The following is a 27,267-nucleotide window of genomic DNA, read 5'->3' as shown; positions in this document are numbered from 1 at the left end:
TGTAGTCTCAATTTGTACACTAGCCTCCTATGCGGTACCTTATCAAACGCCTTGCTAAAATCTAGATATATAACATCTATGCTATTTCCATCATCTAACTCCTTGGTAATATATTCTAAGATATCGAGCAAATTTGTAAGACAGGACCTCCTGATCTAAAGCCATGTTGGGTATCTCTAATTAATCTATTCTCATTTAAATGCTCCCAAATACTACCCTTAATGATTTTCTCTAGTATCTTACATACTATACTAGTTAAACTGATCGGTCTATAATTATTCGCATCATCCTTCCTACCTTTTTAAATATTGGAGTAACATTAGCTAACTTCCAGTCCTGAGGTATCTCAGCAAACCTAAGTGATCTTTCAAAGATTAACTTAAGTGCTTCAGAAATACTGTCTACACCCTCCCTAAGTACTCTGGCATGTAGCTCATCAGGACCACTGGCTTTCCTATCGTCTAGTTCAAGAATAAATTTCCTAATAATTCCCGGTTTTATATCAGTATTTTCTAAAGCTCTTAAACTACTCGTCGCACTGTTTGTAACAGGATTTCCTATTCTTTCCCTAGTAAATACTGAAGAAAATTGTTCATTCAATAATTCTACTATGTCTTCATTTTGATCCACTACTACACCATCTTTTCTGAGTGGTCCAATCCTATCCTTATTTCTTTTATCACTGACCTTGTAATAACTAGATCATTTTTTGGGATCTTTACTCTCAGCTCTAGCTAGTTTTATCTCTGCCTGCCTTTTACTTTTTTTTATAACCTTATTCAAATCATCCCTGACCTGTCTGTACCTAATCAAATCTACATCTTCCCACTTTTCTGCAACTCTCTGTATGCCCTCTTCTTCTCTCTGATCTGGCTACCTATCTCATGAGTCCACCATAATGGCTTCCTGTTTCTCTGCCTTATATCTTTGTAAGGGATACACTGCATCACTATACCCTTTACTACAACCTTAAAATATCCCACATCTCCTGTGCAGTTTTATTTCCAAAACTATCTTCCCAGTTTACCTCTCCTAATAACTGACGTAACCTACCATAATTGCCTTTCTGATAGTTTGGGACTCTAGTCTTATTCACTATATTATCCCTACTGGAATTAATGATAAATCTAATTATATGATGGTCACTGTTTGCTAAAGTCTCTCCTACCTCAACTTCCTTTAAACAATGCTCAATATTTGTTAGTACTATGTCTAAAACCTTCCTCCCCCTAGTAGGTTTATCTACCATCTGCACTAAATAGTTATCCTGAAAACTTTCCATAAACTTATTTTCACTAGCATCTCCTACCATCCTCTCCCAGTGATGAAAATCTGTGGCCAACCTTCAGAACTTCATTGGTACGTCTCCAAGAATCACCCTTTTCTTCTTCCTCTTCCTTTCTTTCCTCCTCTTGTTCCTTTGGCAACACCGGCAGTAGTAGCAGTCTGGTGTCCGTTGTATGTCATGCACGCTCACTCCAAAAACTTGCCTCACTTCTTTGGCGTTAGTAGTACTGAATCCTGGAACAAGAGATGGAACAATATTGAAATGGCGTCCTCCTCAATGCCTGTTGTCTTGTGGCACACAGGGTTGGGGAAGGGATTGTGGAGGATGTAACGATAAGGATGGTATGTTAAGGAGAGCCAAGGTGGATCGGGTTTGCGTGGGTGGCTCTGTAGGCCTAAGGAGGAAAACTGCCGTACCAAACCCATAATTAATACGAGCGGAGGAACTTTGTGAGTAGGGATTTTGGAATGTTGTGCATGGTAGAAATATTAGTGTTAGCATGAAGTGTACTACAACATGTATACGGAGGAATAGAGTAAGGAAGGCAGGGTATTTAACATTGTGTGAATTGGCACGCGGGCAGTAGATTTGAGTGGGGGGCAGGAAAGGACGCGATCTCGGATGAAGGGAGTGAGTGGCACTCTCTACTCGGACATTGGTGGGGTGTGGACGCGTCACGGTGAGCGAGGGTCTCTGATCAGGTGGGTAATGTGATCAGGGCAGCGGAGTTTCGTGGTAATATAATCGAGGGTGTCATTATGTGGAGTTAAGTGGTGTATTCAAGTGGGGAGAGAGTGTTAAGGGTGCCTCTCGTGTTTCTCTGTTGTTGGTTCAGAGTGCCGCGTCACTTTCATCGTTTTTTGTTCGAATGTACTTTACTATATTTGAAATATATGTAAAATTGACTTGGAAGAGAGTTTTCCTTCAATGAAAATCCCAGCCCGTGTGGTACAATGATAACACGTCGCCGAATGATGAGTGATGAGCAGAGGACTTGTGTCCCGAGAGGTTTTTTTTCATGTAGGAAGAGCGCCAGCCAAGGGCAAGAAACAAAGAAAAGATTAAAAAAAAATGGCCCACTTGAATGCTGGCTCTCTAAAAAGTGGAAAAGCGTCAGCCAAAACAAGGGAGCAAATGCCTCGATATCTCTCTCTTCAAAGAAGACAAGTCGCAGGAATTCGGAAATACAGATGCAGGTAGGGAGTTCCAGATTGTACAAATGAAAAGGATGAATGATTGAGAGTACTGGTTAACTCTTACATTGGAAAGTTGGACACGATAGGGATGAGAAGAAGAAACATTTGTACAGCGAGGCCGCAGGACAAGGGGAGGCATGAAGATAGCAAGATCTGTAGAACAGTTAGCATGAAAATAGCGATAAAAGAGAGAAGGAGATTCATCATTTCGGCGGTGAAAAGAGGCTGAAGACAGTTAGTCAGAGGAGGAGTTGATGAGACGAAAAGCTTTTAATTCCACCCTATCTAGTAAAACTGTTTAACTGAAACCCCCCCAAACATGCGAAGAGTTCTCCATACACGTGCAGATAAGGCCCTTATACAGAGTAAGGAATTGAGGGCAAGAAAACTGGCGGAGATGCCTCAGAAGCTGTTTTAGCAAGAGATGAGATGTGAAGTTTCCAGTTAAGATTATGAATAAAGGACAGACTAAGGATATTCATTGTGGAAGAGGGAGACAGTTGAGTGTCACTGAAAAAGACCTGTACCTGTCTGAAAGGTTGTGTTGAGTTGATAGATGGAGGAATTGAGATTTTGAGGCATTGAAAACTACTAGATTTAATCTGCCCCAATCGGAAATCTTAGAAAGATCGGAAGTCAGGCGTTCTTTGGCGTCCCTGCATGATCAGTTGACTTCCTGACTGGTTGGTCGTCTCTGAAAGGACGTGGAAAGGTGTAAGGTGGTATCATCAGCGTAGGAGTAGATAGGGCAACAGAAAGAGAAAGGATGACAAGAAAGAACCCTGAGGAACTCCTTTATTAATAAATTTAGGAGAAGAACAGTGGCCGTCTACCACAACAGCAATAGAACAGTCAGAAAGGAAACTTAATATAAAGTTGCAGAGAAAAGTATAGAAGACGTAGGAGGGCAGTTTGGAAATCAAAGCTTTATGCCAGACTCTATCAAAAGCCTTTGATATGTCTAACGCTACAGCAAAACTTTCACTGAAATCTCTAAAAGAGGTTACTTTCCTCTCTTGGTCTACACTCTCTTTTTAAATTCTCTATGCATATGTACACGGTATATTCCTATCACAATGCTTCTATCACAACTTCTACATATCACGGTTTTCTGCTGGTGTAGATAAGGCATGGCAAAAAACCTTACCCACTTCACATCTACAACTGTCTACAAAATCTACAAATTTATCCACCCAATGTACAAATGATCAATGAAATACACTACACCAGTAATGAAGATTTGTGGCCAACCTGCAGAACTTCATTGGTACGTCTCCAAGAATCACTCTCTTGTTCCTCATCTTCCTCCTTCTCCTCTGCCTTCTCTTGTTCCTTTGGCTACACCGGCAGTAGCACTCTGGTGTTTGTTATACGTCTTGCACGCTCACTCCAAACACTTCCCTCACTTCTTTGGTGTTAGTAGTGCTGATTCCTGGAACAAGAGATGGAACAACATTGAAATGGCGCCAATATTAATAAGTCCTGAAAAAAAATAACAAGAAAGTACAAAACCTTTTAAAATGACACACAAGGAGATAAAAGGGTAATGTACAAACCACAATATTCACATCATGGTCACTCAACACTTTATTCTACGCTTGCTTCAGTGTAGTCATACAACTGTGGGAAGAATGTAATGCTGTCCCGTTCAATAGTGCATGCAGCCGCTCGCTCCTCCTCCCGTCCTCCTCACTGCCTGTTGTCTTGTGGTACACTGGCTGGGTTGGGAAGCTTGCATGGATGATAACACGTCGCCGAATCTTCAGGAACCCGACAAACATCTGTACACTGAAAATGTTGCAGGTGAGATGAAAAAAAGTAAGTCGGCAAACTTTACAGTAATGGAATATTCTCAGTGTGTCAAGAACAATTTAGAATTGTTTAAAGTTTGGAAGAATCTCACCCACTGCTTAATTACGCCATCTTTGCCACAGCACAGCCACAACACAACCAGAGCAAGACCCCACAGTATAAAGAAGTGAAAAACTATTTGACTTACCCTAACAGCTAGGCAAAGAACCCCAAGGGAGCCCAGCACGACACCCACCACCGTGCCAGCTTAGGGACTTGGTTAGGTTAGGTTAGGTTAGGTTAGGTTTGAAATCATTGAACCTAGCTTTGTCAAATCCCCTTGGATACTGCCAACATGAAAAACCTCATAGTACCAATAAACGCACTTACAATTCACTACAAGCACACAGTATGCACCAATACTGACACCACACCACAAAACACACCATACACAACTGACACACACACAAACAACTTAAATCACTCAAAACTAACACAAAACACCCTGCAACACCTCAAAATATAAAACACTCACACAAAACACATTACAGACACCCAAGTTACCAATATCATCCCTACACACACACACACACACACACACACACACACACACACACACACACACTGACGGTGGTGGTTGAAGTGTTGCACGAGGGTGGCGTAGAAGGATAAATGAATGTTCAGCTGCATCACATCGCCCCGATAGAGCCATACAACTGGTGGGTAAGCCTTGCCCCACGTCACCTCACCAAACAGAGCAGCTCAGAATATATGCAAGAAGGGAAAGGCGTGGGAACCTGCTGACGTAACGCGTCGTGACCTGACACGACCTATCCTCACTCAAAGAACGGTAGTAGTAGTAGTAGTAGTAGTAGTAGTAGTAGTAGTAGTAGTAGTAGTAGTAGTAGTAGTAGTAGTAGTAGTAGTAGTAGAAGAAGAGTAAAAGAAGAAGAAGAAGAAGAAGAGAGAGAGAGAGAGAGAGAGAGAGAGAGAGAGAGAGAGAGAGAGAGAGAGAGAGAGAGAGAGCAAACAAATCTTAACAGAAAACAAGAACAACAACAACAAAACCACAACTTCCTTTACTCCTATATCCAGGGCAGAACACGGAGACACAGGCTTGCCCGACTTTAGTGAACAGCGGCGGGCAGTCAGCGTGGTGCAAGGTGTGGGTAACCTGCGCCGTGAATTGACCGCCCACAGCCTCCGCCACGTCCACCTCATTCTGCCTGTCGTCACCTGGGAACGAAGCGGGTAATCAATAATGGACACTTGTTATAAGGGCCCACTGACACTGAGCTAGCCTGTTGATGGCCTCAAAACATACTGAAAAATCCTTGTATAGGCCCAATTCACTCTTACACACACCCACGACAAACCACACATACCCAAACCCTCTTAAAAACTCAATAACATCCCAAAACACACTAAGAAAACACAGAACAGGTTAAAATACCTCCAAACTCACTAGAAACACCCAATATTTACTGAAATATCCCCCACACACACCCAAAAGACCACTAACACCCCCACCACTTATAACACTCATAACAAACACAAACCCCACTCAGAACACTAACCAACTCCTCAAAGTTCTCCCAAACCACACTCAAAAAATGCTAATACTCACACACACCTCAATGAACACTCTCAAAATACGTAAAATATACCTAAAAGATCTAACATATACTGAAAACAAACGAAATGAACCCCAAAGCATACTTATAACACTTCAAACAGTCTGCAACACTAATAAACAAGCTTAAAATACCCCAAATCTATCCCAACACCAACAGTATGTATTATAAACAACGTTAGGATTAAAAGGGACACTTACCTAAATATTACACCTTGGCTTCTTCTCCTATTCCACCTTTATTTCTCATTTTTCTTCATCCTTCTCCATTGTTACTCCTTCTTCTTCCTCCTCCTCCTTCCATCTACACGTCTGAGCCTAGAAACACATCAAAATGTTAGATATTAGACAAAAATTCAGGAAATGGAGGGTGACTTAAGTATTGTAGCTTTGCTGCTGCTCCTCTTCCTCCTCCATTTCTCCTTTCTTCCTCCTTATCCTCCTTTATTTCTCCTTTCTTCCTCCTTCTGCTACAATTATCTACACACCTGAACCTCGAAACACGCGAAAACACGTAGAAATCACTAGATATTAGGCAAAATATTGACGAACTGCGGATTTGGAAAAGTGGCGCCAACCCTGGGCCTATGGTGAGTCACCACCTGGGTGGGCTGTGGTCATCCGAGAGAACGGGAACGGGGGACTCGGCTAAATTACGTAAATCATTTGATTTCAAAATGACTTTTAGAAAAACGAAGCCACGGCCAAATGCTTGTTATTTTATGACGTGATAAATACTTAAACTAATTTTCAAAATATCAAAATATCTCCAGCTTAACTGGTTTTTAAAAAAGGTCTAAATTAAGTACGTTAAAAGTACAAAACATTTTAACCCATAAATCTCTTAAAACGTCCTGTAAAGTCAAGCCATTTTCACTTGGCAAGTATTTTATCACACTTCTGGGAGTCTGAGCTATCTTTTAGGGCATTCTACAGCGAGTTAGACCGAGAAGCAGAAACGTGAGCAAATAAAATAATGAAAAATAAGAGCTTTTTACAACAGCCCCAAACACCATTTCAAAGTCCACATATTTCACTCATTAGATTGATTTCACACTTAAAAGAGGACAGGCACTCTTTTGCTACCATAAAGGCCCACTTATACCTTGAAATGAAAAAGCTCAAAACTCCAGGTGGGAAATTTTGAGCGTTAAAAGCCTTTAACATACGCCATAAAACACCACTAAACGCCACATATTTACCCAGCACAGGCGCGGAACACACTTCAAACACGACGAAACATTTATAGAAACCATAAAACATACCATGGAAGCGCAATATTACCGTCAGGAAATATTCGAAAAAAAAGTATTTGACCCAGCAGGCTGGCGATAGAAGGGTGATGGCGTGGGTAGGGTGATGGCTAGGGGACCGCCGGGGGAGGCGGCCCGGAAAAACCCGGGAACAGTGGCGGCAGGACATCCATATATAGTCTTTATCATCTCACCAAACTAAAATTAAGCCACAGAGAAAATTTTGACTAGGCTATATGAAATGTTAGACTGGTGGCTGCATTCTGACACATGTTTGGCCTATGGTAAATGAAGGAAACAAATATGAGAGGGTAATACAGACGCCTTGCTCTTTTGATGGTCCTTATACCATTACTTTAAAATATTTGCGTACTGTTTTCACTCTCATATGTAAAGAAAACCTAACCTTAACTGAATAGCCTTATAAATACCTTTAATAGACGAAGATTAGGCAGTGTGGAGTGTTGTGGTGAAGGCTTGCCACTGCGTCTCTTGGTGCTGGTGCTTCTTGAAAACTGTCGGTAATATAGCAACACTTCACTTTATTTGTGTGTGTGTGTGTGTGTGTGTGTGTGTGTGTGTGTGTGTGTCTCTGGGTGTGTGTGTGTGTGTGTGTGTGTGTGTGTCTCTGGGTGTGGGTGTGCATGGGTCAGTATAGCCCATCGCCACAACTGTTGTCACCACCACCACCACCGCTAGAAGACTACTGCCGTAACAAAAGGTTATCTGTGAAGTCAGGACGTATGTATATATGTTTATGATAACTATCTGTTACTAAATCTCTTATTAATGAGACGCTATGCTTATACAAATACCACATGTCGATTTATTGGTTATTGTGACATCTTCCTCTTCGTTATCGTGTCCAGCTTTTGTTATTTGTCAAAGCAGGAAATATTAAATTGTATCTTGTTGTACAGCGAGTGTTGGCAACTCCGCGAGGCAATAAACAAGGTGCTTAAAAGGCAGACTGTACTATTTTTCTCATTCTCTATTTCTACCGCCTGATATACGAGTATTTCTGACAATAAACCAGGGTGACAGGACACTAAGTAGAGGAATATAGACTTTTTCTATCTACATACACATCTATATTGTTATTTATATACGAATTTATTGACTTATCTATCTGCCTGCCTATCCATCTATCTGTTTGTTTGTCCAACTGTCCATTTCCGTATCTATCAACCCATCAAATTACCCGCTTATCCATCTATCTTAACACAAGCATATAAATACCACCACCGCCACTACCACCACCACCACCACCACAACCACTGCCAGTTCCCGCACCTGCTCATCTTCGCCCTCATGAACGGGAGTGTGTCAGTGATAGGCGAGGGACACATCGGCTCCATCAATTGCATCGCCAACCTTCGCCTACTGTTTCCTGTCAAGCGGGGAGTCCCTGACGACACATCCCTCTCGACCTACACGCTTTCGGACCCACGTAGCACGGGCGTGGGCGTGGGTGGAATTGTGGGTGACATATACGTGGTGTCAGGCGCTTATCCGATTCCCTTTGCCACTGTCGTCTTCATTGGTTCTCTAACACACTTGTCAGGTCCCTACACGTGCACACTCGCGTACGGCAACACGTGCCTGGCCACGCGCACCACATACATAAGTGCCTTCGTACCGCACGATGCTTTTTTCTGCCAAGGACAGGCGCCGTTTGTCAAACAGACAATCAGCCAGTGTGTCAGACAGTCAGTTAGTCAATCATTCAGTCATTCAGTCAGTTAGCCAAATAGTCAGTCAGCCAGATAGTCAGTCATTTAGTTAGTATTTTATTAATTTAATCAGTCAGTCAATCAATCAGTCAGTCCAAATATCAGTCAGTCAGTGAATCTATTAGTTAGGCCGGCCCTAGACATAACTGTTTATCTGTTTTTGCTGTTGATAACGTAGAAATCATGTTAATCTGTCAGTAGAACCATTAAACTACCCTTAACAACCCGTATGACTCAAACTAGAGCTTTTGAAAATAGAGGTGATGCGGCCATTATTTCAATTATTTCAAAAGGCCACAGAGATAACGAGCATGGTTATTAAGAGTGTTTTTGGTATTGATAATGTAGAAATCATGTTAATGTGTCTCTTGAACCATCAAACTACCCTTAGAAACCCGTGTGACTGAAACTAGAGCCTTTTAAATATAGAGATGATGTGGCCACTATTTTCAAAGGCTCCAGAAACGACAAGCATGGTTATTAAGAGTGTTTTCGCTGTTGATAACGGAGAAATCATGTTAATCTGTCTCTTGAACCTTCAAACTACCCTTAGAAACCCGTGTGACTGAAATTAGAGCCTTTTAAATATAGTGATGATAAAGATATTATTTTCAAAGACCACAGAGATGACAAGCTTGGTTATTAAGAGTATTTTCACTGTTGATAATGTAGAAATCATATTAATATGTCACTAGAATCATTAAACTCCCTTTAACAACCCGTGTGACTCAAACTAGAGCCTTTTAAAATAGTGGTTATGTGGCCACTATTTTCAAAGGCTCCAAAAACGACAAGCATGGTTATTAAGAGTGTTTTCGCTGTTGATAACGGACAAATCACATTACTCTCTCTCTTGAACCTTCAAACTACCCTTAGTAACCCGTGTAACTGAAACTAGAGCCTTTTAAATATAGAGGTTATGTGGCCACTATTTTCAAAGGCCACAGAGATAACGAGCTTGGTTATTAAGAGTGTTTTTGCTGTTGATAACGTAGAAATCATGTTAATCTGTCTTTTGAACCTTCAAACTACCATTAGAAACTCGTTTGACTGAAATTAGAGCCTTTTCAAAATAGAGGTGATGTGGCCATTATTTCATCATGGTAATCTGTCTTTTGAACCTTCAAACTACCATTAGAAACTCGTTTGACTGAAATTAGAGACTTTTAGAGCCTTTTAAAATAGGTGATGTGGCCATTATTTCAAAAGGCCACAAAGATAACTAGCTTGGTTAATAAGAGTGTTTTTGCTGTTGATAACGTAGAAATCATGTTAATCTGTCACTAGAACCATTACACTACCCTTAACAACCCGTATGACTCAAACTAGAGTTTTTGAAAATAGAGGTGATGCGGCCATTATTTCAATTATTTGAAAAGGCCACAAAGATAACGAGCATGGTTATTAAGAGTGTTTTTGGTATTGATAATGTAGAAATCATGTTAATGTGTCTCTTGAACCATCAAACTACCCTTAGAAACCCGTGTGACTGAAACTAGAGCCTTTTAAATATAGAGATGATGTGGCCACTATTTTCAAAGGCTCCAGAAACGACAAGCATGGTTATTAAAAGTGTTTTCGCTGTTGATAACGGAGAAATCACGTTACTCTCTCTCTTGAATCTTCAAACTACCCTTAGTAACCCGTGTAACTGAAACCAGAGGAGGAGGAGGAATCTCTGGCACTTAACTCTTTGCACTTAACTTTCCATAAACACTCTTCGGTTTGGTAAATTTCAATAAACTCCTCCAATGTTTTGCGATTCATAATGAAGAATTTGTGAAAAGCTGGAAAAGGCGTGCACACTTTATTGAAGTCACAAATAGACTGATAATCTGTACAGTTTTCCCCCTACACGTGACATTTTCATCTGAAAGGAAAAATCGTTAGATCGTTCAGATAAAAGTTTGAATGATTCAACTGTTCATGCCGCTCGATCAGTTCATCTGAAACGATCAAAATCTGCGCAAATTTTAGTCAGTTTTATCGTAACGATTTATCTGATCAGTTTTATCGTTCAGATAAACAGTTAGTCAGTGAATCTATTAGTTAGACAGGCAATCTATCCATCAATCCGTCAATCTTTCAGCCAGTCAATCAATCAATATTCACGATGCAAAACAAGCAAACACACCACCAATAGTTACCACCACAATCACCACCACCACCACCAATACACACCACACTGACATCATCACCACCAACACTTTCTAAAGGTGTGTACACACTTACTGAATTTCCACGCATCGTTTCATCGTTGCGTATCACACTGTGATACAATACGATGCAACAGGGTATTGTACCCATTTTTGCCTCTCCGCGTGGTGTATCATCGTTGAGTGATGCAACAGTGTCATTCAGTTTGTTCCTGACCGTAGCCATGAGTGCAAATGTGCAGTTGTCTGTGGCCACACACAACTGATTTTGAGTTTGTCTGCAATTGGGGTCAAAATTGCAAAAAATATTCATGCCCGTCCACGACAACACTGAACATGCAACGCGACGATCCCACGCTCCTCGTCCACACACACACACACACACACACACACACACACACACACACACACACACACACACACACACACACGAAGGTTGGTGAGTTGTGTATCATTCCTTTGAGTTAACGCCAAAAGACCGAAAAATGGCGGATCGAACCCGTTGCGTAACTTTGTGTCATATTTTGACACGCAACGGTGAAGCACTATCCTGTCAACACTGCTACGCAACGGTGATCCGATACGTGGAAATGCAACAAGTGTGTACACGCCTTAATTAAAACACAAACAATATTCATACACAGTGTTACACCCGCAACCCCGACCGCCGCCCTCCACCGCTCGTCTGGTCCCGCGGCACGCAGGGTGGCCAGCCAGACAGCCGAGGTGACTCTGGGCGGCGGACTAACCTTCCTTCAAGACGTGTTTGTGTCCGTGGTGGAGGAATGAACTGATGGTGGTGGTGGGTGGTGGTGGTGGATTCAGGCAGGAGAGGCAGGAGAGTGAGTGAGTGAGTGAGTGAGTGAGTGAATAAGTGAGTGAGAGAGAGACAGGAAAGAATAGAAGAAAGAGGAAAATAAGAATATCTTATCAGAACACAACATTTTCTCTCCCTCTCCCCCCACCCCAGGTCTCGTGTCTGGTGATGAAATGGACGTCTGGTCAGTGGTGGTGGTGGTGGTGGTGGTGGTCAGTTGCCAAATGAAAATATTCTACGTCACCAGCTCCACCTTGAAAAGTCGCTAAAAGGTCGCTAAATCATTGTTGTATATGCTACAAATGTGCCTAGACGAAGTAAGTGGCTTGACTTACACATAGGCTAATCAGGCTAATCAGTACTAAGGCCCCTTGACTAACACCCGCATCACACCAGCAGCCCGTCCTTACTACGTCCTGCAAAAACAACTCTCCAGGACGTGCTGAGGACGGGCATGGACGCGATGAGAGAAGAGGCGAGAACTGAAGTGACAGGAAGCAGCTTGCCACCTTTGAAAAGTCGCTAAAAGGTCGGATATCAAGGGACGTACGCAGTAAAGGCTTGGTAGATACGTAGCAGTGGAGGATTTCGCAATTCCACCACGTCTCCACTACGTCCTCAAAAATGTTATGAACGTGTTGAGAACCTGCTGCGCGTAGTAAGGACCGCCTCTGGTGTGATGGGGCCTTGACACGGAGAGTTTATCCCTGTCAGTGACGCACACCAAACTTGTCTCGGGAGCCTCGCTCGTCTCCTCTCCACCTCCCCCTCCCCCGCTGTTCCCCACACTCTCATCACTCGCCTTTTAAATCTCATTGATGTTTACTTGATTGATTGATAAGTTTATTGTTGTAGCAGTGTATACACCATCGAACTGTTGTCCATTTACGTATGAATGAACCTATCAAATTACCAGCTTATGTATCTATCTATCTACACACAAGCATGTAGATATCTCCACCAGCACCGCCAACACCCACACCTGCCCACCTTCGCCATCATGAACGGCAGTGTGTCAGTTTACACATTACTACTAGTATTTCCATGCCACTATATTGTGGCATCATATCACCTCAGACGCTGGTCAACAAGACGAGACACAGCAAGGAGACCAGACCAGACCAGACGAGACGAGAGAGAGAGAGAGAGAGAGAGAGAGAGAGAGAGAGAGAGAGAGACACACAGAGAGACACACACACACACACACACAAGCAAAGCTATGGGCGGCGTCAACACCTCCACACCCACTGCCGCCCACATCTGTCCCGCCCATGCATGCTCACGCCCAGGTTTCCCCAGTCAGCCCATACGCCTCCGCAGCCGCCCTCACTATATAATGAAGTGACTCAAGACACACAGATCCACGTGTTCCGGAGAAAACTGACGTCTGGCAGAGAGAGAGAGAGAGAGAGAGAGAGAGAGAGAGAGAGAGAGAGAGAGAGAGAGAGAGAGAGAGAGAGAGAGAGAGAGACACACACATAACACCTACAGTACACAACCACCCTCCCACGCATTATAACTACCATACGCCTAATTAACTACCTTAACTACCCTCCACCAGCTAACTGTCCACATGTGACTCCTTCAATGCACGACACACCTTCCTAGTACAGCCTGTCCACCCCGTCACTGTCCCATCACCGTCCCATCACTAATGACACTGTGGCACCATTAATTCACTACCCTTCACTATCCACTCACTCCCACACGTCACGTCACCCCTTCAGTGCATTATTATACAGCTTTCTATTAAACTATCCGCCCCATTACCGTCCCATCACTGTCCCATCATGTTTGTTCCTCCACTCTATTAATAGACTCACCCTTTCACTGAGCAGGTGGAGCTGGTGGACTAGGTGGGCACACTCTCATCTCTCGCCTTTTAAATCCCATTGATGTTAAATTGATTGATAGATAAGTTTATTGTTGTAGCAGTGTATACACCATCGAACTGTTGTCCATTTACGTATGAATGAACCTAACAAATTACCAGCTTATGTATCTATCTACACACAAGCATGTAAATATCTCCACTAGCACCGCCAACACCCACACCTAACCACCTTCGCCATATATGAACGGCAGTGTGTCAGTTTACACATTACTACTAGTATTTCCATGCAACTATATTGTGGCATCATATCACCTCAGACGCTGTGGTGCCATGCAACAAATGGTTGACTAATTTCGCTTCACTTACAAACCAGATACGAGTATTGTTTTGCATCTCTTTCAACTGATAGGAAAACAAGTCGATACATTATGCATTTTATTATATCAAGAGATATTGTGTTGCCATTAGAAATATATAGGAATATCATTCACAAGTTATCATCATATCATTAGGTATGAAAAATAAATACAAGTAACAAAAACTGCATCACGTTACAAGACACTGGCCAGACAATTAAATCAAGTATTGCATTGAAAGACTCACAAAACATCATCTTGGGAAACACGTAACAATACCTTTGTGCTTAACAACAGAAAACAAAAGATACTTTTTGTGATCTTTCTTCGAGACACACAAGAAGGAACAGGTTGTTGTGATCACTACAGACACAGCCACGTCTACATCACACCTTGCAATACTGTGATGAGAAGCACTCCACTACTACTACTACAACCCTTAAAACTACTACTTGGTACTAATTTACTGTCATGGCCTGGCAGCAAGACACATCGTGTCATCATCCTCCGCGACGCACAGCTAGCCGTTGATGTGTGACTAGCCAGCATGCTCCCTACACTCCTTCACTAAGAAGATGGCGTCTCCTAACAAGGAATGTTATCACTAAGTGTTTCTCCATGCATGGTGAATTCCAGCATGGAGTGAACACGTTGGTCATTTGGTCCTTAAGCCATAAACGATCATGATGGGTGACAGGAAGGATGATTGATGAGCAGAGGAATCGTGACCCAAGAGGTTACCTTCCTCTCTTGGTCTACACTCTCCTTTCTTAAATACTATATACATATGTACACTGTACACTCCTATTACAATGCTATGCATAACTTCTAAATATTACTGTTTTCTGCTGCTATAGATAAGGCATTGCTAAAAACCTTACCCGCTACATATCTACAACTGTCTAAAAATTCTACAAATTTATCCACCCAATCTACAAATGGTCAATGAAATACACTACACCAGTGATGAAGATCTGTGGCCAACCTTCAGAACTTCATTGGTACGTCCTCTTGTTCATTTGGCAACACCGGCAGTAGCAGCAGTCTGGTGTCTATTGTATGTCATGCACGCTCACTCCAAAAACTTGCCTCACTTCTTTGGCGTTAGTAGTACTGGAACAAGAGATGGAACAATATTGAAATGGCGTTCTCCTCAATGCCTGTTGTCTTGTGGTACACAGGGTTGGGGAAGGATTGTGGATGATGTAACGATAAGTATGGTATATTAAGGAGAGCCAAGGTGGATCGGGTTTGCGTGGGTGGCTCTGTAGGCCTAAGGAAGAAAACTGCCGTACCAAACCCATAATTAATACGAGCGGAGGAACTTTATGAGTAGGGATTCTGGAATGTTGAGCATGGTAGAAATATTAGTGTTAGCATGAAGTGTACTACAACATGTATACGGAGGAATAGAATAAGGAAGGCAGGGTATTTAACATTGCGTGAATTGGCACGCGGGGCAGTAGATTTGAGTGTGGGGCAGGAAAGGACGCGATCTCGGAAGAAGGGAGTGGCACTCTCTACTCGAACATTGGTGGGGTGTGGACGCGTCACGGTGAGCGAAGGTCTCTGATCAGGTGGGTAATGTGATCAGGGCAGCGGAGTTTCGTGTTAATATAATCGAGGGTGTCATTATGTGGAGTTAAGTGGTGTATTCAAGTGGGAGAGTGTGTTAAGGGTGCCTCTCGTGTTTCTCTGTTGTTGGTTCAGAGTGCCGAGTCACTTTCATCGTTTTTTGTTCGAATGTACTTTACTATATTTGAAATATATGTAAAATTGACTTGGAAGAGACTTTTCCTTCAATGAAAATCCCAGCCCGTGTGGTACAATGATAACACGTCGACGAATCTTCAACAACTTGACAAACGTCTTTAGAGTAAAAATGTTGCAAGTGAGAAAAAAAAAGATAAATAAAAATCCTCTGAAGTATGAGTCGAATAACTATACAGTATTGGAATATTTTCAATGTGTCAAGAATGATTTGGGAACTGTTTAAATTTTGGAGAAATCACATGCACATCTTAATTACGAGATCTTAGCCACAGAACAACACAGCAAAAAGACATACACAGCAAGACCCCAGAGCATAAAGGAGTGAAAAACTATTTGACTTACCCCAACAGCTAGACAAAGAACCCCAAGGGAGCCCAGCACAACACCTACCACCATGCCAGCTTGGGGACTTGACACTTCAATGACCGCCTTCTCCTGACCGTTGCTGCTGCTGGGCGGATCGAACACTGTTGAGGGGATGGTTCCACAGGGAGAGGATCTGGGCGACTACACGCACCCGTCAACGTCTGAGGATGGAGAATTACACTCTCAGAAACACAGATTTATTACAACTTAAGGATAGATTTACACGCTATCAAGGAACACATTCAACAATACGTTGAGGAAAACTACAAAAATATATATCAATACTCATGACAAATGCATATGGCAAGATTAAATTATACGTAATTATAAAGAACAACCTATCCGTAAATCACTGATCTTAGTAATACTTGTGAGACAAAATGCATGTTCATGTATGCCAACAATAACAAAATACCACACTACCTTCTTTAGGCTGCTGCTAAATGAAGAGGTGAAAGACTGACAAGTTTAAGAAGACAGACCGTAGAGTGACATTGACAGTTCAGGGAGGCCTCACCTTCACACTTGAACACACCTTGCAATAGTGTGAGTGACAACCACCACCACTACTACTACTACTACTACTACTACTACTACTACTACTACATACTACTTGGTACTAATTTACTGGCTTGGCAGCAAGACACACCGCGACGCACAGCTGGTGATGTGTGACTAGCCAGCATGCTCACTACACTCCCTCACTCAGAAGATGGCGTCTCCTAACAAGGAACGTTATCTTCATTCACTAAGTGTTTCTCCATGCATGGTGAATTCCAGCATGGAGTGAACACGTTGGTCATTTCCTCCTTAATGCATAAACGATCATGATAGGTGACAGGAATGATGAGTGATGAGCAGAGGACTCGTGTCCCGAGAGGTTTTTTTTTCATGTAGGAAGAGCGCCAGCCAAGGGCAAGAAACAAAGAAAAGATTAAAAAAAAGGCCCACTTGAGTGCTGGCTCTCTAAAAAGTGGAAAAGCGTAAGCCAAAACTAGGGAGCAAATGCCTCGATATCTCTCTCTCTTCAAAGAAGACAAGTCGTAAAAATTCGGAAATACAGATGCAAGTAGGGAGTTCCAGATTTTACCAATGAAAAGGATGAATGATTGAGAGTACTGGTTAACTCTTGCGTTAGTAAGTTGGACAGAATAGGGATGAGAAGAAGAAAAAAAGCCTTGTACAGCGAGACCGAAGGACGAGGGGAGGCATGAAGATAGCAAGATCTGTAGAACAGTTAGCATGAAAAAAGCGATAAGAGAGAGAGGAGATTCAACAACGGTGAAAAAGAGGCTGAAGACAGTTAGTCAGAGGAGGAAGTTGATGAGACGAAAAGCTTTTAATTCCATCCTATCTAGTAAAACTGTGTAACTGAAACCCCCCAAACATGCGAAGAGTTCTCCATAGACGTGCAGATAAGGCCCTTATACAGAGTAAGCAATTGGAGGGGCAAGAAAAACCGGCGGAGATGCCTCAGAACGCGTAACTTTTAAGAAGCTGTTTTAGCAAGAGATGAGATGTGAAGTTTCCAGTTAAGATTATGAGTAAAGGACAGACCAAGGATATTAATTGTGGAAGAGGGAGACAGTTGAGTGTCACTGAAGAAGAGCGGGATACCTGTCTGAAAGGTTGTGTTGAGTTGATAGATGGAGGAATTGAGTTTTTGAGGCATTGAAAACTACTAGATTGTCTCTGCCCCAATCAGAAATCTTAGAAAGATCGGGAGTCAGGCGTTCTTTGGCGTCCCTGCGTGATCAGTTGACTTCCTGACGGGTTGGCCGTCTCTGAAAGGACGTGGAAAGATGTAGGGTGGTATCATCAGCGTAGGAGTAGATAGGACAAAAAGTTTGATTAATTAATGAATAATAGAAAGAGAGAGGTTGAAAAGACAGAACCCTGAGGAACTCCATTATTAATAAATTTAGGAAAAGAACAGTGGCCGTCTACCACAACAGCAACAGAACAGTCAGAAAAGAAACTTAAGATAAAGTTGCAGAGAAAAGTATAGAAGCCGTAGGAAGGCAGTTTGGAAATCAAAGCTTTATGCCAGACTCTATCAAAAGCCTTTGATATGTCTAACGCTACAGCAAAACTTTCACCGAAATCTCTAAAAGAGGTTACTTTCCTCTCTTGGTCTACACTCTCCTCTTTTAAATTCTCTATGCATATGAACACGGTATATTCCATTCACAATGCTTCTATCACAACTTCTACATATCACGGTTTTCTGCTGGTGTAGATAAGGCATGGCAAAAAACCTTACCCACTTCACATCTACAACTGTCTACAAAATCTACAAATTTATCCACCCAATATACAAATGATCAATGAAATACACTACAGCAGTAATGAAGAATTGTGGCCAACCTTCAGAACTTCATTGGTACGTCTCCAAGAATCACTCTCTTGTTCCTCTTCTTCTTCCTCCTCCTCCTCCTCTGCCTCCTCTTGTTCCTTTGGCTACACCGGCAGTAGCAGTCTGGTGTCTGTTGTACGTCTTGCACGCTCGATCCAAACACTTCCCTCACTTCTTTGGCGTTAGTAGTACCGATTCCTGAAATGGCATCAACATTAATAAGTCCTGAAAAAATAACAAGAAAGTAGAAAACCTTTTAAAATGAGACACGAGGAGATAAAAGTGTAATAATGTACAAACCACAATACTCACATCATGGTCACTCAACACTTTATTCTGGGCTTGCTTCAGTGTAGTCATACAACTGTGGGAAGAATGTAATACATAGGAATACATAGGAAAGACGAGTGACAGGAGGCCTTGCGACCTATAACGAGGTCACTCGTTTACTAAACTACACGTACAGAAGCTACATACTTACATACAATACCGTCCCGTTCAATAGTGCATGCAGCCGCTCGCTCCCTCCTCCCGTCCTTCTCAATGCCTGCCTCCCGTCCTCCTCAATGCCTGTTGTCTTGTGGTACACTGGCTGGGTTGGGGAAGCTTGCGTGGATGATAACACGTCGACGCATCTTCAGGAACCCAACAAACATCTGTACACTGAAAATGTTGCAGGTGAGATGAAAAAAAAAGTATGAAGTATGAGTCGGCTAACTTTGTAGTAATGGAATATTCTCAGTGTGTCAAGAACAATTTGGAATAGTTTAAAGTTTGAAGAATCTCACCCACTGCTTAATTACGCCATCTTTGCCACAGCACAGCCACAACACATCCAGAGCAAGAACCCACAGTATAAAGAAGTGAAAAACTATTTGACTTACCCCAACAGCTAGGGAAAGAACCCTAAGGGAGCCTAACACAACACCCACCACCGTGCCAGCTTGGGGACTTGACACTTCAATGACCGCCTTCTCATGACCGTTGCTGCTGCTGGGCGGATCGAACACTGCTGAGGGGATGGTCCACAGGGAGAAGATCTGGGCGACTCCACGCACTCGTCAACGTCTGAGGGTGGAGAATTACACTCTCAGAAACACAGATTTATTACAACTTGAGGATAGATTTACACGCATTCCAGGAACACATTCAACAATACATTGAGGAAAACTACAAAAAATATATCAGTACTCATGACAAATGCATATGGCAAGATTGAATAATTATACTTAACCATAAAGAACAACCTATCCGTAAATTGCTAATCTTAGTAATATTCGTGAGACAAATGCATGTTGATATATGCCAACAATAACAAAAGTACCCTTGAATACCACACTAACTTCTTTAGGCTGCTGCTAAATGAATGGGTGAAGGACTGATAAGTTTAAGAAGACACACCGTAGAGTGACATTGACAGTTCAGGGAAGCCTCACCTTCACACTTGAACTTTCCGACACGAGTCTGTACCCTGCATGGCCGGCACTGGCAGAAGTATGACTCTCGAGTGTTGATGTAAACAGACTCACACACACCCTACATTCTTCTCCCGACACTCCTCAATGCCACACAGCTGCACAAACTCATCCTGCCACAAGAAAGGCATTTGCTTCAGTACTGTCAAGTTGTGATTTTGTATTGTACTGTATACAATGTAAGAAAATCTGCAACTTTTATATGAAACAAAGGAGTTCAGGGCATGAGTTAAGCCTTGTGTGAGATACTGACAAAAGCAAGGCCTTATCCTCACCTCTCCGTTACTGCAGCAATCATTGATGCCGTCCCACATGCGCTGCTTAGGTATGCCACTGCCAGCACTGTGGAAGAACTGACTGAGTGATTGACTGACTGACTGATTGTTGTTGCACTTCCGTGCGGGGGTCGTCTGCAACTCTGCCACTATTCCACTCTGAGTGAAATGCTGGCTTTGTATTTTAACAGCACTATTATTCATGGTTTAGACTATCGTAAGGTAAATTTAGATTGACTAGATGGTGTTTTAAGAGAGAAACCCTAGCAGTAAGTTACCACAATGCAGTTCATCTTAGCTCTCAGTAACCGACAAACAACAAAATTTACACTCCCACACAGAACGTGAAAGGTCCTCATTAATGTTGCCTACAATAAGCAAGGTTGCTCAATTTCATCCACCTCTATGTATATTGCGAATCACATTAAATATTTGTTATTATTTTCATCTTAATGTTCTCCGGGTTATGTACTGTGAATTAACCCCACCCACACACAAACCTACCCACTCAACGATCACTTCCAAATTATCGATCGTGCCTACAAAATACCAAAACCATAGTTCAGTTTACTGTCCATATCAATTTGGAACACTGCCCAACCTGTTATATTGGTCAACAATTTGAAATCATCGAACCTATCTTTGTCAAATCCCCTTGGATACTGCCAACATGAAAAACATCAAACATACCAGGTGAGAATATAAGCAAGAAGGGACAGGCGTGGGAACCTGCTGACGTAACGCGTCGTGATCTGACAGTACCTATCCTCACTCAAAGAACGGTAGTAGGTAGTAGTAGTAGTGGTAGTAGTAGTAGTAGTAGTAGTAGTAGTAGTAGTAGTAGTAGTAGTAGAAGAGAAGGAGAAGAAGAAGAAGAAGAAGAAGAAGAAGAAGAAGAAGAAGAAGAAGAAGAAGAAAGAAGAAGAAGAAGAAAAGAAGAAGAAGAAGAAGAAGGAGGAGAGAGAGAGAGAGAGAGAGAGAGAGAGAGAGAGAGAGAGAGAGAGAGAGAGAGAGAGAGAGAGAGAGAGAGAGAGAGAGAGAGAGAGAGAGAGAGAACAAACAAATCTTAACAGAAAAACAAGAACAACAACAACAAATACCACAACTTACTTTACTCCTATACCCAGGGCAGAACACGGAGATAAAGGCTTGCCCGACTTTAGTGAACAGGGGCGGGCAGTCAGCGTGGTGCAAAGTGTAGGTTATCTGCGCCGTGAATTGACCGCCCACAGCCTCCGCCACGTCCACCTCATTCTGCCTGTCGTCACCTGGGAACGAAGCGGGTAACCAATGATGAAGGACACTTGTTATAAGGGCCCACTGACACTGAGCTAGCCTGTTGAGAGCCTCAAAACATACTGAAAAACCCAAACCCTCTTAAAAAACTCAATAACATCCCAAACACACTAAGAAAACACAGAACAGGTTAAAATATCTCCAAAATCACTAGAAACACCCAATATTTACTGAAATAACCCCACACACACCCAAAAGACCACTAACACCCCCACAACTTATAACATTCATAATAAACCCAAACCACACTCAGAACACCAACCAACCCCTCAAAGCTCTCCCAAACCACACTCAAACATGCTGATACTCACATACACCTCAATCCACTCTCAAAATACGTAAAATATACCCAAAAGATCTAACATATACTGAAAAAAAAATGAACCCCAAAGCATACTTATAACACTCAAAACAGCCTGCAACACTAATGAACAAGCTTAAAATACCCCAAATCTATCTCAAAACCAACAGTATGCATTATAAAGAACCTTAGGATTAAAAGGGACACTTACCTAAATATTACACCTTGGCTTCTTCTCCTATTCCACCTTTATTTCTCATTTTTTCTTCATCCTTCTCCATTGATACTCCTTCGTCTTCCTCCTACTCCTTCCATCCACGCGTCTGAGCCTAGAAACACATCAAAACACTAGATATTAGACAAAATATTCAGGAAATGGAGGGTGACTTAAGTATTATGGCTTTCCTGCTGTTCCTTTTCCTCTTCCCTTTCTCCTCTTCCTCTTTATCCTCCTTTATTTCAAGTTTCTTCCTCTTTCTGCTACAATTATCTATACACCTGAACCTAGAAACCCACGAAAACACGTAGAAATCACTAGTTATTAGGCAAAATATCGACGAACTGTGGATTTGGAAAAGTGGCGCCAGCCTTGGGCTATGGTGAGTCACTACCTGGGTGGGCTGTGGTCACCGGAGAGAACGGGAACGGGGGGTGACTCGGCTAAATTACGTAAATCATTTGATTTCAAAAATGACTTTTAGAAAAAACGAAGCCACAGACAAATGCTTGTTATTTTATGACGTGATAAATACTTAAACTAATTTTCAAAATATCAAAATATCTCCAGCTTAACTGGTTTTTAAAAAAAGGTCTAAATTAAGTACGTTAAAAGTACAAAAACATTTTAACCCATAAATCTCTTAAAACGTCCTGTAAAGTCATGCCATTTTCACTTGGCAAGTATTTTATCACACTTCTGGGAGTCTGAGCTATCTTTTAGGGCATTCTACAGCGAGTTGGACCGAGAAGCAGAAACGTGAGCAAATAAAATAATGAAAAATAAGAGCTTTTTACAACAGCCCCAAACACCATTTCAAAGTCCACATATTTCACTCATTAGATTGATTTCACACTTAAAAGAGTACAGGCACTCTTTTGCTACCATAAAGGCCCACTTATACCTTGAAAAGAAAAAGCTCAAAACTCCAGGTGGGAAATTTTGAGCGTTAAAAAGCCTGTAACATACGCCATAAAACACCACTAAACGCCACATATTTACCCAGCACAGACGCGGAACACACTTCAAACACAACGAAACATTTATAGAAACCATAAAAACATACCATGGAAGCGCAATATTACCGTCAGGAAATATTCGAAAAAAAAAGTATTTGACCCAGCAGGCTGGCGATAGAAGGGTGATGGCGTGGGTTGGGTGATGGCTAGGGGACCGCCTGGGAGGTGGCCCGGGGGAAAACCCGGGAACAGTGGCGGCAGGACATCCATATATAGTCTTTATCATCTCACCAAACTAAAATTGAGCCACAGAGAGAAATTTTGACTAGATTATATGAAATGTTAGACTAGTGGCTGCATTCTGACACATGTTTGGCCTATGGTAAATGAAGGAAACAAATATGAGAGGGTAATACAGACGCCTTGCTCTTTTTCATGGTCCTTATACCATTACTTTAAAATATTTGCGTACTGTTTTCACTCTCATATGTAAAGAAAACCTAACCTTAACTGAATATCAATATAAAAAATACCTTTAATAGACGAAGATTAGGCAGTGTGGAGTGTTGCGGTGAAGGCTTGCCACTACGTCTCTTCCTGCTGGTGCTTCTTGAAAACTGTCGGTAATATAGCAACTCTTGAATTTATGTGTGTGTGTGTGTGTGTGTGTGTGTGTGTGTGTGTGTGTGTGTGTGTGGGTGTGGGTGTGCATGGGTCAGTATAGACCACCACCACAACTGTTTTCACCACCACCACCGCTAAAAGACTACTGCCGTAGCAAAAGGTTGTCTGTGAAGACAGGACGCATGTATATATGTTTATGATAACTATCTGTTACTAAATCTCTTATTAATGAGACGCTATGCTTATACAAATACCACATGTTGATTTATTGGTTATTGTGACATCTTCCTCTTCGTTATCGTGTCCAGCTTTTGTTATTTGTCAAAACAGGAAATATTAAAGTGTATCTTGTTGTACAGCGAGTGTTGGCAACTCCCGCGAGGCAATAAACAAGGTGCTTAAAAGGCAGACTGTACTATTTTTCTCATTCTCTATTTCTACCGCCTGATATACGAGCATTTCTGACAATAAACCAGGGTGACAGGACACTAAATAGAGGAATATAGACTTTTTTCTATCTACATACACATCTATATTGTTAATTATTTACGAATTTATTGACTTATCTATCTGCCTGCCTATCCATCTATCTGTTTGTTTTCCCCACTGTCCATTTACATACATATCAATCAACCCATCAAATTACCCGCTTATCCATCTATCTTCACACAAGCATATAAATACCAATACCACCACCACCACAACCACTGCCATTTCCCGCATCTCCCCACTTTCGCCCTCATGAACGGGAGTGTGTCAGTGATAGGCGAGTGACACAACGGCTCATCAATTGCATCGCCAACCTTCGCCTACTGTTTCGTGTCAACCAGGGAGTTCCTAACGACACATCCCTCCCAACCTACACGCTTTCGGACCCACGTAGCACGGGCGTTGGCGTGGGTGGAATCGTGGGTGACATATACGTGGTGTCAGGCGCTTATCCGATTCCCTTTGCCACTGTCGTCTTCATTGGTTCTCTACACACTTGTCAGGTCCCTACACGTGCACACTCGCGTACGGCAACACGTGCCTGGCCACGCGCACCACATACCTCCTACGGTACACTTCTAAGCGCCTTCGTACCGCGCGATGCTTTTTTGTGCCAAGGACAGGCATCGTTTGTCAAAAAGACAATCAACCAGTGTGTCAGACAGTCAGTTAGTCAATCATTCAGTCATTCAGTCAGTTAGCCAGATAGTCAGTCATTTAGTTAGTATTTTATTCATTTAATCAGTCAGTCAGTCAGTCCAAATATCAGTCAGTCAGTGAATCTATTAGTTAGACAGGCAATCTATCCATCAATCCATCAATCTTTCAGCCACTCAATCAATCAATATTCACGATGCAAAACAAGCAAACACACCACCAATAGTTACCACCACAATCACCACCACCACCACCAATACACAGCACACTGACATCATCACCACCAACACTTTCTAAAGGTGTGTACACACTTACTGAATTTCCACGCATCGTTTCATCGTTGCGTATCACCTTATAATGCGTTACGGTGCAACAGGTTATTGTATCCATTTTTGCCTATCCGCGTGGTGTATCATCGTTGAGTGATGCAACAGTGTCATTCAGTTTGTTCCTGACCGTAGCCATGAGTGCAAATGTGCAGTTGTCTGTGGCCACGTTTAGTTTTATTCATGAACATCAAATCAATAAAAGGAAAAATGAATGACGGAGTTGGTGGGTGTCTACACTCTATGTATGTGTAATGAAACAATACTGTGTTGACTGACTTAAAATTCCAGCATGTGACGGAATTGTATCAAAACGTGACAAGGATACACACAACTGATTTTGTGGTTGTCTGCAATTTGGGTCAAAATTGCAAAAAATATTCATGCCCGTCCACGACAACACTGAACATGCAACTCGACGATCCCACGCTCCTTATCCACACACACACACACACACACACACACACACACACACACACACACACACGAAGGTTAGTGACTTGTGTATCATTCCTTTGAGATGACGCCAAAATACCGAAAAATGGCGGATCGAACCCGTTGCGTAACTTTGTGTCATATTTTGACACGCAACGGTGAAGCACTATCCTGTCAACACTGCTACGCAACGGTGATCCGATACGTGGAAATGAAACAAGAGTGTACACGCCTTAATTAAAACACAAACAATATTCATACACAGTGTTACACCCGCAACCCCGACCGCCGCCCCTCCACCGTTCGTCTGGTCCCTCGGCACGCAGGGTGTCCAGCCAGACAGCCGAGGTGACTCTGGGCGGCGGACTAACCTTCCTTCAAGACGTGTTTGTGTCCGTGGTGGAGGAATGAACTGATGGTGGTGGTGGTGATGGTGGAGGACAGGATTCAGAGTGAGTGAGTGAGTGAGTGAGTGAATAAGTGAGTGAGAAAGAGGACAGGAAAGAATAGAAGAAAGATGAAAAATAAGAATATCTTATCAGAGCACAACATTTTTTCTCCCTCTCCCCCCACCAGGTCTCGTGTCTGGTGATGAAATGGACGTAGTCAGTGGTGGTGGTGGTGGTCAGTTGCCAAATGAAAATATTCTATGTCACCAGCTCCACCTTGAAAAGTCGCTCCAGTTTGGTCATTACCACAGACTGATGGAAAGTTAGAAGTTAATTTGGGCAGCATGACGTTATGAGGATAATGAATATAATGATGTAAGAGCTGGAGAACCACTGATGAGAGAAGAGAGGCGAGAACTGAAATGACAGGAAGCAGCACTTCCTGCTTGCGTCACGTGAGCGTATTGCGCACTGGTTGGGCACATGGTAACAACCTAGTGAACATGGCGGGAACTTAGTGAGCGTGGCGGGAGCCTGATCACATGCGTGTTATGACCGTAGTTAAACCCGACTGGACACAGTTATATCGTAGGCATATCAAGGGACGTACGCAGTAAAGGCTTGGTAGATACGTAGCAGTGGAGGGATTTCGCAATTCCATCACGTCTCCACTACGTCCTCAAAAATTATATGAACGTGTTGAGAACCTGCTGCGAGTAGTAAAGACCGCCTCTGGTGTGATGGGGCCTTGACACAGAGTTTATCCCTGTCAGTGACGCACAGCAAGCTTGTCTCGGGAGTCTCGCTCGTCTCCTCTCCACCTACCCCTCCCCCGCTGTTCCCCACTCTCTCATCACTCGCCTTTTAAATCTCATTGATGTTTAATTGATTGATTGATAAGTTTATTGTTGTAGCAGTGTATACACCATCGAACTGTTGTTAATCTATGTATGAATGAACCTAACAAATACCAGCTTATGTATCTATCTATCTACACACAAGCATGTAGATATCTCCGCCAGCACCGCCAACACCCACACCTGCTCACCTTCGCCATCATGAACGGCAGTGTGTCAGTTTACACAATACTACTAGTATTTCCATGCCACTATATTGTAGCATCATATCACCTCAGATGCTGGTCAACAAGACGAGACACAGCAAGGAGACCAGACCAGACCAGACGACACGAGAGAGAGAGAGAGAGAGAGAGAGAGAGAGAGAGAGAGAGAGAGAGAGAGACGACACACACACACACACACACACACACAC

The 27,267-nt window shown here is 42.5% G+C and overlaps 1 protein-coding gene and 2 long non-coding RNA genes across 8 annotated transcripts in view; 1 reads left to right on the top strand and 2 right to left on the bottom strand.

The window, feature by feature from the left end:
• The window catches only part of LOC123502283, a 277,707-nt gene that overhangs the window by 247,300 nt on the left and 3,140 nt on the right, over positions 1-27,267 (top strand). The gene's annotated exons all lie outside the window — the stretch shown is intronic.
• Positions 1,487-26,052, bottom strand: LOC123502313. Of its 6 annotated transcripts, none has more exons than XR_006673923.1 (11): positions 23,609-23,790; positions 22,111-22,228; positions 21,413-21,570; positions 20,303-20,369; positions 19,989-20,140; positions 19,437-19,620; positions 19,034-19,215; positions 18,564-18,750; positions 17,814-17,980; positions 16,221-16,357; positions 1,487-1,521 (listed from the first exon to the last, which is right to left on the bottom strand). It is a non-coding gene; the product is annotated as an uncharacterized LOC123502313 (long non-coding RNA). The 6 variants fall into 6 exon arrangements; XR_006673922.1 differs by lacking the exon at positions 1,487-1,521 and adding an exon at positions 15,116-15,170; XR_006673924.1 differs by lacking the exon at positions 1,487-1,521 and adding an exon at positions 25,868-26,052 and having other exon boundaries at positions 15,256-16,357; positions 23,609-23,692.
• Positions 6,173-13,728, bottom strand: LOC123502356. Its single transcript, XR_006673972.1, has 3 exons — positions 13,691-13,728; positions 7,593-7,676; positions 6,173-6,226 (listed from the first exon to the last, which is right to left on the bottom strand). It is a non-coding gene; the product is annotated as an uncharacterized LOC123502356 (long non-coding RNA).

This window comes from Portunus trituberculatus, chromosome 11 (assembly GCF_017591435.1).
Source record: "Portunus trituberculatus isolate SZX2019 chromosome 11, ASM1759143v1, whole genome shotgun sequence".
In the NCBI taxonomy this organism is placed as follows: domain Eukaryota; kingdom Metazoa; phylum Arthropoda; class Malacostraca; order Decapoda; family Portunidae; genus Portunus; species Portunus trituberculatus.
Note: the sequence above shows the minus strand (reverse complement) of the source record. Positions and strands in the feature narration are given on the sequence as shown.